The sequence below is a fragment of the Passer montanus genome, unplaced genomic scaffold (genome assembly GCF_014805655.1).
Source record: "Passer montanus isolate IOZ18808 unplaced genomic scaffold, ASM1480565v1 scaffold2, whole genome shotgun sequence".
Taxonomy (NCBI): Eukaryota; Metazoa; Chordata; class Aves; order Passeriformes; family Passeridae; genus Passer; species Passer montanus.
The window spans coordinates 17,333,090-17,347,326 of record NW_024366591.1 but is presented as its reverse complement, the minus strand read 5'-3'; the positions used below and the strand labels follow the sequence as shown (position 1 = coordinate 17,347,326).

The 14,237-nt window shown below is 40.4% G+C and overlaps 1 protein-coding gene across 18 annotated transcripts in view; it reads left to right on the top strand.

Moving 5' to 3' along the window:
• Positions 1-14,237, top strand: part of HIVEP2 (HIVEP zinc finger 2) — a 136,676-nt gene that overhangs the window by 55,469 nt on the left and 66,970 nt on the right. For 9 of the 18 annotated variants that reach the window (XM_039707385.1, XM_039707389.1, XM_039707390.1 and 6 more), the window contains one exon: positions 6,411-6,472. The exons of 5 other annotated variants lie outside the window; for them this stretch is intronic. The gene's annotated coding sequence lies outside the window, so the exon portion shown is untranslated. Of the gene's footprint in view, positions 1-6,410; positions 6,477-7,142; positions 7,304-7,581; positions 7,644-14,237 lie in introns of those variants that run through there. 4 more of the 18 variants (XM_039707380.1, XM_039707379.1, XM_039707381.1 and 1 more) reach the window with 4 other exon arrangements.

Sequence of the window (14,237 nt, the reverse complement as noted above, 5' to 3'; positions counted from 1 at the left end):
GACTGAATCTGACACAGGAATACTGGGGCTTCATTCTGAAATCTGTTTTAAGATTAAGTGCAATTCTTTTCTCTTCCACCTCTCCCACCTGTTAAATCTATGACTGTACACTCTGTACAGCTGCTCTAGTGCTGGGTATTTGTTGAGGGTCATGAGTTGGTATTTAATAGTCTTGTATCATTTTTACATAAAGTACTCTCAGAGCTTAAATACTCTTGAGTGTAAAGAGGTGCTGTGGGATAGAAAGAAGAGAAAGAAATTAGAAAGCTCACCTTGCCATGGTCCGCTGTTTTGACAGCACTATTTTGTTTGAAGAGTGACTGTATGGAGCAGGCAGTGCTGCTCATTCATTAGTGAAATCATAAACACAAGTAATTATACATTATTAGTGGGAGCTAGATGTACTCTGTAAAAATACTCTGAAATATGAGGCAAAGTGTGATTTGCCATTTTCAGGGGACATGGTGTATTTTGTTTGTTTTCATTCAAAATCATCTATTATAGTCACAAATACTTGATCTCTCAAGGTGATCTTTATGTTTCTGTAAAGTCCAGTTGAAATCAGTGAACCAGTTCCCAGATGCTTGGAAATGGCAGTTTTGGTCAGCTTTTGTGAGCAATAGTTTGTATTGTTTCATTGGTTTGTTTGGGGTTTTGCTCCTTTGGGTATCGTGGAAGAAATAAAGGTTAGCCATCACTTCATTTCAGCATTACTTTTCTGTAGGGAAAAATAAGGAGTTACTCATAAACATTGCTCATATTTGTAGTGATGGAATAACAAAAGCAAAGAGGAAGAAAAATAATGCAGTGAAATAATACAAGAAAAATGCAGTGTAAAGAAAAGCTGGAACAGTGAAAAAAGCTACTTCACTTTTGTGAATATAATTTTTTTAATCCACTTGGTCCAGTGAATGAAGAGCCTTCCATGTTTTTGATGTTACTGTATACAGTAATGTGGGTGAATGGAGTGAGATACACTTTAGCTCTTCCTGTGGGTTCTGTGCTTGATAACTTCGCTCCTGAGACCTTTAGTCATCAGCTCAGTCTTCCCTGCAAGTGGCCAGTGACTTTAATAAGATTGTTGGAGATCTAGGACTAGGTTGTAAGTAATTTCATAGATTTATTAATGTTACCCTGGCATCAAACAGTTAATGTGAATGGAATCCACCTGTTTGTTGGCACATGGGCAGAAGAGAGAAGGATTATACTGCAGGTGAAGGCAGACAGGAAGGTACCTCCTTTATGTTGGTAGTTTGGCACCAACTCCTCTAAACTGTGGCAAAGTCTTTTCTTGGTCTCGTTTCCTGTATCTACATGGAGCAGTAGTTCTTTGCTCTTGGAAGTATTTCTCTTTATTGTCTCAAAGTGAGCATTTTTCCTGCAGGACCTCAAACAGCTCAACAAGTGGTGAGCTGCCAGTGACTCAGCCCAGCGTCCCTGTCCATCTGCTTGCAGCCACCAGCACTCCCTACCAGCTGCCTATTCTCAGATGAAAAGCCAGGCAGGAATCCTGAGACAGGAGTGGCTAATGGACGGGGTTATCCTGGATAAAGAGGTCCCGTACTCCAAGGAGACAGTGAGGGAAGAAGCTTCATTCCAAGCCAAGTTACATTTTTTCTGAGTCACATCCTGGCCTTTTGCACATCCTGGCTTGGAAACTTGCTGTAAAGGAGGCAAGAAAGAGATACCACACACTGACATCCCCAGGAGCCTTGATAATGTCAGGACACCTGACGGTACAGCGGCACTTCAAAAATGGCACTGTCATGAAGGATTTACATGATACTGCAATAGCTAATAACACAAGGGCAGTACAAGGTACTTACTCAAGATTGCTGAGGAGTTTGCCAAGTGTCTGTAGTTTCATTACATGACTTTATCCCTCTGCAGACAGGCTTTAGCATTGAGGACTTTTCCAAAAACTCAACCAGTCTTTCTCAAGTGCAATTTTCAGTTGCTACCCTGATAGTTAAAAATAATAACAACTAAGTTAAAAAATCAAATTCCTTACCAGGTAGTCATTTTCTTTTCACAAACTTATTCCAGCATCCTCAAGGAAGGACTCTCATTTCTTCTTGCACACTTATTTATCCTTTTGGGTTTTGAAGTGAATGAATGTTTGGGGATTGCTCTGTGTGCTGCTTGGGACCATCTTTGTTCAGGGAGAGAGAAGATATAAAGTCAGTCCATGGTCATGACATCCTCTGTCCCTTGCTTGGGAGGTAGGATAACAATCTGCAGTGTGAAATTCCTTTCTCTCCTTCAAGGAATTCTATTTCTTTATACAAAGGCCAGCTAGACATCCTAATCTGGAAGTTTGCAATTTGGGAATAAAAAGGTGTTATTACAACTAAGAAACAGAAAACTCATTAAACCCCCTTTCACTAATATGCAGGGAAAAGTGATAGGAACCAAAATAGTGATTTTCTGCCCTCTTGACCTGGAGCTCAGGTCTCATGACTCATGCAAGCAGGAGCTTGCCACTGGCTACAGAGGGAACAAGGCTGCATATCAGAAGATCAGTTGCTCTTTTTAGTTTAGCATTTTAAACCTTGATTTCTACTAAATTAGATATTGCAGTGGTATCAGAGACAAGATCACCTAGAAAGGAATGTCTCAAAGAGGTATGAAGCGGTAAAATGATACAAATAAGCAAAAGGAGCATTAGTTTATCTACTAGGAAAAAGTCATTGTGGTGGAAGTCTGTTCTCTTGATGGAAGATAGAGGACCTGATTAGTTTGAGCAACTAAAAAGTGAACTGGACAAAATGCTGAAAAATATACTTCATAGATTTTTCTTAGATACAATATGATCCAATAGACTTTGGTCATTTCCTTTTTGATGCAATTTCTGGCATTCTAAGGTCACCTTTTAAAAATTGTCATTTTCTTGTCTATTTCACTGCAAATCTTCTTTGTGAAATATTTTGTCAGCTTTACCACAGAGGGAGGCATTTGCAGTAATCCAGCATGGTGGTATTTTGAATACTCCAAACATTTCTCATGGCCATATCTTGCTCCATTATAAAATTCTCAGAATACTTGATGGGAGTTTTGCATTAAATTGTAAGGTATTTTTATCCAGCTGCTCTTTAGAGGCCCAAGTCATATCCATGCTCTATTCCCATGGCAGCCCTCTTCCAATTCCTTAAAGATACAACTTGGCTTTACAGGAAATAATAGTCATGCCTACCACACTGTAACTAAAGTATTCAGACACATGAATCTTTTTCTTGACTTCCTATAAAAATGTCATTTGTAGCTGTATTTTGTTTGTTCTGGTTTGACTATAGTATAAACAAGAGTTTATTAAAACATTAGCTCTAAGTTACAGTTCTTTTTTGAGACTGCCAGATCTTACAAAAAATATTACTGAAACTGCAGGGCAAAGCCACATATTAACAGAAAAATGAATAATGAGTCTGTTTTCATATGGATTTTTTAAAAAGTACAGCTTGTAGTTGAACTAAATGTACTATTTCCTCCACTTCAGTCAGGAAGCTCTCATAGGCTTTTAACAGTGCCGCCAAAAAATTAATGCTTCAGCTGTTTAACAGATATCAAAAGCCAGTTTGACAATTGTAATCTCTTCCAGGAATTCCCTTTCCCATTTTCTCTCCCAATAAAAACAGATAACAAGATGCTTATATCGTAGAAATGGAAAGTCAGAGCTATTTTATGAAGCGTTGTGCATTTCTTCCAGCCTTAGGAGATGAGGCATGACATCTCCACGACAGGGTAGGAAATGCAGGCACTCTGTTGTGTAAGTAGCATTTGCTTCAAGGATTAGCTGCTTGCCAAGATAGCACAGATTTAAATGTTTCCTAAGCCATTTCTGAGTTTTTACGTAACATGGCAGTGACGGGAGAGCCGTGGAGATGGCTAGGTAGGGACTCAAAGCAGTGACCAAGGAAAGAGAAAACCAAAGGAAGCAGAGAAATATGCTGCATGTGCCAGGATCAGCTGACATGGCAGAACTGGAGGCAAGGGACAGCAGCACCAGCCAGGCTTCTCTTGGATTTCTGTCCTCACTTTTAACATGCAACAAGATGAGACAAACTGAAAGGAGATGCCACTTGAACTTTTGTTCTGAAGCATCTCAAAAGGCACTGAAACATAGACTCAAAGGTCAGAAGTGTTCTGTTTTCTGGAACAAATTCCCAGGACAGCTGTTAATACTACTCTGTCTTTTAAGGCTAATCTTTAATAGTATTCAGTGATACCTCTTAAGAAATATATAGTATTACTGTGGCTCTGGTGAGGAATGGTTTGTTCTTCTCTAACGACAGAAAGGAGATTCTGTGTTAGGAAGAGTGAAATAATTAAAGAGGTTGCCAATAAAAAAAGCCACTGTTTGCAGAGGGTGCCCTTGTGTTCAGCAAATGCCAATTAGAGAACTGTCACTTTATGTGTACCATGGGTTATTACTATGCACACTGTTGTACAATTACGCACTGGGTCAGAAGGGCAAGTTACCTTCACCTCACAGCCATTATTTTAAAGCAAACACAAATACCAGGCACACAAACATCAGGCGCTGTGGCTGTAAAGTAATGACTCTTTGAAAATGCAGGTTAAAGAAAAAAGAGTGCATGTAACAAGCCTTGGCATTGTGGAAAGCAATTTTTACCATATCTGCATTACGTAGATTAGAAACATCGTCTTTATATAATGGAGAAGCACACACTTCCTTCCACCACTTGAAATACAGTTTATGTGCTGTTATGTTGTTCTGAAGTTTAGAAATATAGAGACTATACAGAATATACATTTTTTTCAGTTATCTTCTTTAATACTGAAATGTTTGTAGTCCACATGCCCTTGTAAATGAGTTTGTGCACTTCCTTCTGTTGTGCTACCAATGGTCTGATGTCACCATCATCTGATGTACTCTGCTCTCAGCTCTTGTGTGGCTGTGACTGACTTTCGTAAATGGAATATAAAGGACAGTTCTGCAAGCCACCTTGTGCAAGACATGTCCTTGGGTGTTTATTACTTGCACTTCTTTGTAGGTGTTTTACTTGGTATTTTATTTTGAATATTTTGCCTGAAGCTTCATTGGATTCAAATTTAAATAGGCAGAATGAGCCGGGGATGCTGTGGCCATCCTGGGCATAGGATGTGCTGTGCTGTATGTGGATTCATAAGTTTTGCTCTAAGGCTATCAAGTTTGCCTTCTTTTCTAATGTGGTTGCCATCTGTGCTTGTTCTGGCTTCTCCCTGGGTCATAAGAAAGAACACAGTTCAGCAGGGATTGTGTTACCATCAGTGGCCTGAACCTTTGTGCTCGCTTGACCTCATACCTCTAGGAAGCTCATATGGCAAACATAGCACAGACCTTTGTGGCAACACCCTCTGGGAGTGTGGGCAGCCGCTAAGGTTACCCTGCTTCCATATATGCCGAGGTATTTTCATTGACATGCTCTTTTCACGGGTTGGAAATCACTGTGCCTTTAAAGTACCAGCTTTCCCTGCAGCGAAAGCACCGCGCTCACCCGAGGACCTGCTCGAACCCAGCATCTGCTGGGGCAGGACGGGGTGGCAGAAGTTAAATGGAGAGCGTTAGTTTGAAAAATGTTATGAGGTCACCATCCTTTTAAATTGGTTTACACAGATGGCTGTCTGGTTTGTTGCTTTGTCCTTGCTTAATAGTAACTGTTTATGGAAAAACGAATTGCTTTGCAGAAGGAGGTCCAAAAGCTCATGCTGTTGTTTCCCTCACTGGAGATCTTCGTGTTTTTATGGGCATACAAAGATTTGGCCTGAAATAGAGATTAATTGGGAAGCATAGTGAATAATTAACTGTTTGACTTATTACTAAGCTCTGTAGTCACTGGGTTAGAAATGATTTCCCAAACTGCAGGAGATAAGAGAAGGTTATTCCTGGTTTCACAATGTCCATATTGTTAGGGCTTTGTGCTGTGTGTACTCTGACATCAGCTGATACCTACGCAATCTGGGTCCAGCTTCTCATCCAAACCACTTCCTGGGGTTTTCTCGGGTAATGGCAGTGATTCAGAAGACACCACAGTGCCTCAGAAAGCCATTTTTTACACATTGCACCCAGACTGTGTGACCCTGAAGAAACGGAGTTCTTAGGAAAGAGTTTTGTTCTTAATAATACCCACTTCTTTGTTCTGCATTCAGATTTGGATGGGCGTTGCTTGGCTTGTGTCCTACTGACCTGTTCACAGACTCACTTTCTGTTTTGTGGAAGACGTAGGGATATGATGTACACATATGCATGAGGCAGAAGCCTGAGGCCAGTCTCCAGGCAAAGATGCTGATTTTGCATCCAAAATTGTTCCTACTTGAAAAATACTTATAAAAACACCCAACAAAGTAATAGACAGGATTATTTAAAAAAAAAACAAATCAAATCTAAATAATGGTGCTCTGCACTTTTGCAGGACTCTCTACTTAAGAAGCTGAGAGTGAGTTAGGAACATTGATGAAGCCTCTATTCTGTGAGGTGGGTATGTGTTTTTTATTATGATTTTGAAAAAGCATAAAAAATTCAAACCATTTGCTGGAGTCCAGCCACAGAACTATTTAAGAGCTGGGAATAGAGTCCAGAAATTTTCTGCCATGGCACGTGTTCAATCAACAATTGCAAATAAGGTCTTTTGCCCTTCTCTGAAGGAAGTGATGAGTTTTTGCATTCTGTTAGTGTTTCAAGTGGCTCTTTTGATTTTTGATTTCTGACTAATGGAATAAGTGACTCTCACAGATACTTTCGCTCCTCTGCTCTTGCAGTGGCCTTAGATCAAAGTTTGGGGAGATAACAGTCTGTAATAGGGGAGCCAGTGGATATCAGACATGTCCACTGGATCCAGGCCAAACATAATCTGGGGCTCAGAAATGTTCTGTGTGTTTCATTACTTTTTTCATTTTTTAGCATTCTGTCATGGTCAGATGCACCAGCAGTCTTTTAATAAATCCCCTTCCGTATTCAGACTTGCAGCTCAGGTTTGCAGGCCCATGGGGGCTGGATTATTTGAATAAGTCTGAGAAGTGAAACTGAACATTTGTAGGTGCAGCAATTACAGGCAGCCAGTCTAGTGAATCTTGTAATTTTGATAACCTTTGTTATTACAAGATGCTGCATGCAAACCATCAGCTCTCCTTGACTTCTGCTTCAGCAGCTCAGATGTTGGCCCTCAATGCTTCCTTGTTCCAAAGCTGGTTGCCCACCCCTGCTCGAGCATCCCCATTCCAGGGAGCTTGTCCTGGGCAGTGACCTGGAGAGTCTCTCTCTTGGGTTCTTGGTTATTTGCACCACTTTCCCTTCTGGCATCTTGAGGTAAGCTCTGTTGAGTGGGATTCTGCCTCCTGCTTCATGCCATTTGGATCCTGGATTTGTGGCAAGAAATTAAGTTGGGATTGGAATTTCCTTTAAACTGCAGTTCGTTTTTAAAAGCCGATTTTGGAATAAATTACTCTGACAATAAGTACCAAAATATGTATTGATAAAATATGAATTTATGCATGCCAGCATTTATCTTTTTTGTATCTATTCACAAATACATATCAAAAATTGAATGTAGCTCCATATGGCTCCCAATCTCTTCCCTCCCCCAGCTGTCAGCTTCTCCTCACCTGGATGACTAAATTGGAGCAGAGTGCTGGGCCATGAACTGAAGGTGGGTGTAGCAGAAAAGCTATATTGAATGTGTTTTCTCTGGGACATCACTGCGGCTCCTCAAGTGCCTCTCAGTTTGGATGGAAAATGCATTAAAAAAGTGATGCAGTTTGGTGCCAATCTTAGTTTCACACTCTGAAAAAGGAATGAAAATTATGTGAGATCTTTGGGAGGGAAAACACCCATTTCTTCTGCCCTAAGGCGTCTGGAGGCGAAGGGCTCAGGTTTCCTGTGCCGCTGCAGGATGGGTGGTGGGATGGCTCGCTGCCTCACCGCTCACATCAGCATTTTGGTGTCAACCAGCTCCTCAAAGCCTCCAAAATGGGAAAGTTATGATCCAGTACTAAGTGTTGTTGCCATTAAACAATGATCCCAAAGTTACAGGGTTCCCTCGGCTTCTGGTGCTGGGTGGGCAGGAGCCCAAGTGGGCTTCTTCTGTTGCTGATGTTTTTTGTAAGGGAGCTGAAATGATCACAGCTGATTTGGAGTTTTTTTCCAAGATTGCTTTCTGCCACGTCCTTTATAAACCAAACATGAGCCCACAGCTTTCTGTCCTCTTGGAACATTGAGTTTTGTTGTCAAATTCAGAGCAGTTAGATGAAATATTAAAGATATCTAGAGGAATAAAAAAACAAAGAAACAGATAAGGAGAAAAAGAAGACAAAAGTGGTTGAAAGAAAATTTAGATGGCAGAAGGTTCTGAAATACTTTACCTCTCCTCTAAATGGGACAAAACCTTGACAACTCTTAAGCAGTAAGACATCTTACTTCAGAACATTTAAAATGTTGCTTCAGTTTTATTTTGCATATTTTTATGTTATGAAGGTATTCCAACTCATCAAGTAGCAAAATACCGTCAAACTTTAGTACTGAAGTATCTTGTTATATCACAAGGTCTATTATTTTTATCTTCTTTTAAATCAGGGATAAATTTTTTATATTTTATTGAACTTTTAATTTCTATCAAATCAGTATGTTTTTCTTTCAGGAAACGCCAAAAGTTTGGATGTGGATAAGTTACAGTTTTAGAATTTTTTTCAATTCTTACTATTCAGTTTCCCTTTCTAAAATAAGTAAAATGTGCCTTCTTTTATTGTCTATAAGCCCCCCAAATCCCTAGAATTACGTATTTTTGAAATCATAGGATTTCAGCACAGATAGGACTGACTTTCCATTTCTGTGAGAATGTTTACAGTTGAATGGTCTCAGGAACAAAACTGAAGCTTTTTTACGTGTATGTTTTGTGAATGCAAAACTTGCACACACTCTGAGCTGTGAACCAAAAAGCTTCAGATTGAGCCAGCAGAGAGGAAGGAATTTGTCTGCTATACAGCAAAAGGAAGTATTTGATGTGTTATTGAAGCACATGGCCTTTTGCCATCTTTGATAAAGTATTTAAGGGCTGTGCACCCAAAGTCTGCTGCCCTCTTGACCCATCATTCATCACTGGCTGTAGATGAGGTAGATGAGATGCAGCTCCATAGGAGAGCCATTGTTTCAGCCCCGCACAGTTCCTCAGAGAACGGAAGCTGCAGACAAAGCAGCTCCCTGTGATTCACCACGCTGCTCAGCCTCCTGGTGTTCTTTCTTTTACCTGTACCTTTTCAGGTCCTGCTCTGTGCTGGCCAAGGTGGACAGGCAGCCACACTGCTGGAGGAAGCTGTGGGATTGATCCGCTTTCCACTCAGCTTCTACTGGGTGCAAATGAGATGAGCGTCTGGGATTTTTTTTATGTATTGAAAAGGAGAACCAGATACAATTATCACATCATTTGCCTTGGCAATGCATTCAAATTTATTCCCCTTTTGACTATTCAACACTGTTGATAGATGATGCTTAAAATGTGGAATTGCCCATAATTTTTCTAGCATACTGTGAATTGCCCAGTCTTTTTTTTCCTCTCTGTAAGCAGTTCTGGTTACAGAGATGCCAGCATTCCCAGTAAGTATGCTAAGAATGTAGAGTTATACTTTGTACTGCTAAATTAACAGACAGGAATAGTCACACCAAACCAGATTCAGCTCCCAGATGGGAAAGCATCTCCTCTAGACCAAATTTTAATGACTTTTTTACATGAGAAATTTTCACCAATGTAGCATACTGCATGATTTAAAACAAATGCTATCATCTCTCCCTGTTGCTGATAGGTAACTTGTAGAAAATACAGCTTTCTTTGTAATGACCAACCAGGACTTAGGAATGTATGGATATTTAGGAAGGCTAACTAAGCAGGTTAACTGATCTTTTGTTATCTTAAACTATTTAAATTAAAAAAGATAATTTTTAGTTTAGCAATTTTTTGGAGCACTAATTTGAAGGATCTGATTCTTACTTGGTTTGTTATATATGCAATCCTCCTGGCTTTTACGTTCCTGTAGGTGACAGGAGAATGAGTCCTAGATGGCATAACAACAATATCTGAAAAGTTAACTTGGTTTGTTGTAGGATGTGGTGCGAAATATTCTCAGACATTTCTGCCTCCTGACTAGGAAGGGTCTGTTCATGAGATGATGGAATCCATGCTCTTTGGCAGTTTGCCTGTGTCAGCTGGAATATTGTAGGAGATTTTGGCCCCCTGCAAATTTTAACAATGACTGTTATGATGAAGTGATGCAGAAGTTTTATGATTTGTTTAAAAGAAGAGAAAGGGTCTTCCATTTCTTGTGAATGCTTGACCTAAGAGACACTGCAGTACACAGCCTGCCTTGTCCTTGGAACTCCTTTATGTTTCTGCCATGAAGTCAAGTGAGATGTGCAAATGCTGGAAGGAAAAGTTAAAAGCTGTGTACATGGGCATTTGGACAGAAATATACAGTTTTCTGTACTTGTACCAGACACTTTAAATACCCTACCTCCCAGTCACTGCAGCTGCTCAGCCACTGAGGAGATACTTTAGATGTCATTACCTTGTGCTGTTCTCCAGTTCATGGTATTTCTAATTTTGAGTGCACTGTACTACCCTATTTCTGTTTATAAATCTTTTAAGTGTGCACATTAAAAAAGTAATTAAATTGTCATTATAATTTATAGTATGCCTGAAGTCAATCACCTAATTAAATGGAAAAAGCAGAGAGGTAGTAGGTTCATAAGCATTTATTAAGTACTACAGTATTAATTATGCAGGACTTTTGAACCAAGCAAAAGAGGAAGGAATGGAAACACCAATCTAAAAAGGCTTTCCATTGCTGGCCTTCTCAATTTAATAATGTGAGATACCCCCCAACCCCCAGTTGGCAGGACAACACTAATGCTTTCTTTTTGTTAATTTTTAATGAAATTATGATGGGATTTTTTTATTGCAACCACTTGCAGCATTTTCCTGTAATATTTTTGAAAGCATAATTTGTCCCCATGCAAGGGCCTATAAATACATGAGTAGACTTGAGGATGCATTTAGAGTTATGGTTTGGGGTAGACTGTGCAGGAGCAGACTCTTGGTCGTCACTCCTCAGCATCTCAGGCAGGGATTGGAACCCGTGCTGGTCCCAGTGACTTGGGGGCCACTGGAAGTAGGGGCTGAGCCCAAAGGGGCAGGCTGTGAGTGCCACTGGGAGAGGGCAGGGATATGGAGGGACAGCATGGACGTGACAAGGTTTGCAATTTCTCTGCAGCCGTTCTCTCACCTCCAGCTGCAAATCTGTGTCACCTGTCTGACAGTGAAGGGCATGAAATGCTGGCTCACCCTGCGGGGCTGGGGTCAGGAGGAGGCTCTGTAAGGTGGCAGACTGTGGGCTGAGCCCTAGAAATGGAAGTGCATTTTATTAGTGAGCTTGTGAAACAGGGCTGTCTCACTGTGGCTGATTTGTACTTTGATGCATTAGATTAACTGCCTGGAGCAGGCAGATGAACTAGATGGAGCAGAAGCCCTGAAGTCAGGATTTCTTCTCTTTTGCTAGTTTGTTAAAAAATTAAAAACTCTGGTAACACACACAGCGAAATAAATTTGCCTGCATTCCATGTTGTTCCCAGGATTTTCATTTCATCCTCAGTGACATTTACACCTGAACATTAGTCATGGAAACCTCTCTTTTAGGTAGCAGGGGGGTCTAATCCATCCGCCCAGGCCCTGAGCCCTGGCTGCACTGAAGCAGACTGCAGGCTTTAGGGGAGAGAGAGGCTGGTCAGGCAGAGGCAGCTACTGTGAGCACTGCAGCAGTCCATGATCTCCTGCTGATACATCGGCCTGCACCAAACAAAGCCCAGCTGGTTCTTGGGAACACCAATGCAGGCAAACATCAGTAAGAAACCAGGACAAGCCCCAGTAAGGGGTTTGACAAAATCCAAAGTATGCTTTTCAACTCAATTGGATGTTGATGTTAAGGGATACAGTGGAATCCTTGGAAAGGAACACCTATACTTTTTTACTGCAAGAACTTGTAAGCAACAAAAGCTGGCTCACTAGAGATGGGGCCTTTAAAAGACCTTTAGATCACAGGTCTTTAAAAGAAAAGATGACCAAAACACCCGCTACTGTACAAATGGACATGTAGAGACTTACCTACTTGCCCTGTCATTACCAAATTGATTTAACACATTTGGAACCTAAGTGCACAGTATCAGTTTGTCTTGCAGTATATTAAATAGGAAGTTGTTGGCAAAACCTAATCATAACATAAGGGCAGCATCTGAAAGTTGGGCTTCACTTACCTGAAAACTGAAGAACCAGGTCAATAGCTCTTTTTCTGAAAGAAATTGAGATTATGTGATTTGAATATAAATCCCTGCTGAAGACCATTTCTTTTCACAGTCTTTAATAGGCTGAACTGAATTGACAGCAAAAATTACCAAAAAAAAGGCTAGACTGAACTATCAGAAAATTTACTTTGTACAGGTATTATATGTTTTATACAAAAAAACATTGAGTCTGTTTGGCCATAAGCACTGCAGGATTGTGAACCATCTTCTTCAGTACAAAGATGAAGAGGATTGTACACTAAGGCCAGGTCCAGCAGCTGAGGTTGCAGCTTCCCTTCTCCTTGTCCCTCACACCCCCTGAGTTACAGGCTTGCATGTCTTGCTGGAGGGGGACCTGTGGTTATGGCTGTTAAACTGTTTATTTCTGGAATTAGTGTTTCAAACAGACATAACTGGGATTCCCTTTTCAACAAAGATAAATTGTTTTACCTTATATGGAGAAAATGAAATTATTGACAGCTCTTCATCTCAGAACTCATAATAACCCTATAATGAGCACAGTCATTATGCTTCAGGTTAGCACTGCAGCAGTGTTATATAAGGAATAACTTGACAGTTTTCTGGGGGAAATAATTATATATATGATATATATAATATATATATCAAAGATAGTGGCCTAACCAAGGTCTCAGATGACATAATAAAAGTTGGGTTATATAATTCATTTTATGGTCAATAAGCCTGTCTTCTGAGCTGCATGTTGGGAAACGTAATGCTTGTCTGTTTGTATCAGAGTTTACAGCCCTCTCTTTAATATAGAAATTGCTTGTGCCATGCTATTGTAATCTGTTTTCAGCTTCTCATGCTGGCACTAGGCAAAGGCAGTCCCAGCAGAGGTGTCCTCTCTTTGTTGAAACATTGAAAAACTAGGAAACCCAAACCTTCCATGTGTTGATTCTGAAAACAAGTTGGATGAGCCTTACATTGCAGTCCTTCGAAGTAACAGTGGAGCAGAGCCGTTCAGATGCACTCTGATAATTTTTGTGTCTAAAAAGAGGAAAATAAGTGCCCTCTTCATGTGTTTTTAGCACTTTAGGCATGCATTTTCATTGGGAAAATGGACTTGTTTTATGATTGATTTATAATTGATTTTAAGTCCCAGATATATGATACAACGATACGCCAAATGAATGCTGATTTTTAAATCCACAGTAGTGGAAATTGCATTTTCTCAGGTATTAAAACCAGCATAGGTGTTCTGTCACAGACGGAGAGCTTGACCACCCCAGTCTGTCTTTATGGGATGCTCAGACATTATTCAGAGGCATCTGTGTTAGGCACTGGCAGAGGTGGGAGAGGTGGATGTTTGGTGACATGTGCCTTGCATACACAGGAGTGACTCCAGGCAGCTCAGCCAAAGACTCTCTCTGTAAGCACAAGGATGTCACCAGCTTCTCCTGTGCTCCTGCACCTCCTCTGTGTTGGGAGCACAAGTGTGTCACATATATGAGGTGAAGGGTGTTACTGAAAAATCAAAGTTGCTCGTGCTGCCACTGGAATTTAGTATGGCCTCAATAGACTCCAGATGTTCTGTGCAAATGTTCAGGTAATCTTGGTGCTGATCTTGGCTTCATTCTGAGCAATCCCTAATGGAGGTGACACAAGTTTATGGAGAGAGGTAACACTCTTGGTTGGTGTTTGGGTGGAAGTTCTCTGGAATTACAGGACACATACTGAAGAAGAGGGGTATTAAATTCTAGCTATTTAATTAATGTGAGTATTGATCTTGTATGTGGGATTTTCTTGAGGTATATCTTAGGTGAACAATATTAAATTGGAAAGAACAAAGCCACTAGAAAGCAGGGAGTTGTGCAATGACATATTTTCAACTTCAAACCTCATAAATTAAATTCCTAACTAGACTTGGTGCAAATATTTTAAATCCTCTTCAGTCACAAAA